The sequence below is a fragment of the Palaemon carinicauda genome, chromosome 23, assembly GCF_036898095.1.
Source record: "Palaemon carinicauda isolate YSFRI2023 chromosome 23, ASM3689809v2, whole genome shotgun sequence".
Taxonomy (NCBI): domain Eukaryota; kingdom Metazoa; phylum Arthropoda; class Malacostraca; order Decapoda; family Palaemonidae; genus Palaemon; species Palaemon carinicauda.
The window spans coordinates 21,367,578-21,370,077 of NC_090747.1; positions in this window are offsets into that span (position 1 = coordinate 21,367,578).

A 2,500-nucleotide genomic window follows, 5' to 3' on the forward strand; every position below is an offset into this window, starting at 1 on the left:
AACTGACGTAAATTGATCTAGTTAAACAAGTTGGTGCTTAAGATTTTGTATTTATCTCTGAGAAAAAATCTACTAGTATGAAGTAAAAAAAATAATATATATATATATATATATATATATATATTATATATATATATATATATATATATATATATCTATATCTATATCTATATCTATATCTATATCTATATCTATATATATATATATATATATATATATATATATATATATATATATATATATATATATATGTGTGTGTGTGTGTGTGTAAATTTATATATATAAGCCTAAAGCTACGGTCCAGATATAAGGGATTTATGAAATACTTTATCTTGTACTGAACTTTTCTAGAACACGAAGATTTGATAAATTGCATTCGTTGGAATTAAGTTTGCTTAATACATGTACACAAGGTAGCAGGAGGTACGACGTTCATAGGTATAAAACTCGAATATCTGGAACATGTGTTTGTAGGAATGAATACGAAGTAAAGTGTATTAAGAATGGAGAATAAAAGTATAAAAGTATTTCGGAAGGTGAAATTATAGCTAAGTAGTACTTGAAATATGAATTGGGATAATTTTGGGTAAAAAAATACCAAAGCATTTGAAAATACTAATTTTTAGATTCCTTGAGATTTCTCTATATACTCATATAAAACAAATCTAAGTATTTATAGAAAAAATTACCATTTCCTAAAATTTACCTAATCAATAGAAATCTAATGATTTGATTGAGCCTTTTCTATTTCATAATATAAGTTTATTCTTGTTCCTCATCAGTGAATTGTCTCATTTAAGTGAAAAGAGAAGCTGAAAAAATACAAAGAAAATATGCCTTGTGATGTGAATGAGAAGACAGATCAAAGGGGTAGACAATTCAAATACAGTTTCTACCGGAGAACTCAAAGCAATATGAATGAATGTTGGTGTTAACAACGAAGTGAATCATAAAGATTGAGTCCTAAAAGAGATGATTATCATAGTCATGGAAGCCACCAGGAGGATATGATTTCCAGAGTTCCATAGTATAATATAAGAAAAGTCAATGAACTGCTGTTTCAGGACATTTGCTTGTTCACGTGAGAAATATCAAAAGATAGCCCTTCGTGTATTAGTCCTTAACCGTAAAATATTTCAATACTTCCTATAATCTCATAAGACTTATAATAGGAAGGTTTCTAGAATGAGCCATAATTACCTAAATGAAAAGCTACACGAAGAAAGTTTTGAAGACTTTATTTAAAAGGAAAAGCTACAGGAAATAAGGCCATAATGCAAAATAAGACTAATATATAGAAACATCCATACCTTGTTTAACTAGTGATACTATCATACAAAATAAAAAAGAAGATATAACTGATTTAATGTAATCAATAAAAAGACGACTGCATAAAGTTTTGACTTCCTTAATGAGAGCAGACCGTTAATCAGGATATTAATTAATACCGTTTTATATAGACTACAAGTGTTTGGATAAGTTGAAATAGTTTACTCTTATTTCTTCCTATTTTTTAAGTGTATACCACTAATGAGTGTAATTAAATTCTATTATTTTCGTATGGGTAACCATCCTTTTAATGCTGTTTAGTTCTCAATTAATACATAGAAACCTCATGATTTCTGGTATATGTCAGTGTGGCTTTAGGTATCCATCAATCATTCTATTATTCCTACATTACTTGCACGATTATAATATTTTAATTCTTCGGTACAGATGCCATTTACAGGAATATACACGGATCTTAACGAAATTAAATCACCTGTTAACTACGAAGCTGCGTTCATAATGCAACTTCGTTGAGAATCCTAATTATGAATTCAAATCTACCGGAGAGTAATGACGGCCATTAACTGTATAATCGATTCAGTGCTCAGAGAACTCTCTTTACATTCATCCTTCACTGAAATGGAGCTCTGAAAATGAATAAAGAAAGAAAGTAATCTATTCGGAAGTCTTAAGTGTTAAATTCCTTAGGAATAAGTTTTTCTATTTTCCATTCATATATGATTGGAATGTTTAATTATAAGATATGACTTCAGACTTTCTATTATGAAAATTTGAGGGACATACATTTTTGTATTAAGTGTCAGAAAACTATAAACAAAGAAAACAAGAAGCACTGCAATGCTTTACAAGTCAGAATGACTGTACCCATATACTGAAGTAGAATATTAAGAGAAAAAAAATCATGAATTAATAAAAACAATAAACTACATTTAAATTTAATTCTAGTCAGTAATTGCAAACCTCAAAAAAAAGAAAAAATTAAAATCTCCCTGCTATCTCTCTCTCTCTCTCTCTCTCTCTCTCTCTCTCTCTCTCTCTCTCTCTCTCTCTCTCTCTCTCCTCTCTCTCCGTGTTTTTTTATTACATGAATTTAACCTAAATCCAGTAAATTCTGAAATGATTACTAAGTGGCATTATACACAGCATTTTGCAAATCATAAAAGTCAATGAACAAGGATGAGATAATACCTGCTAATTGGATCAGATATTT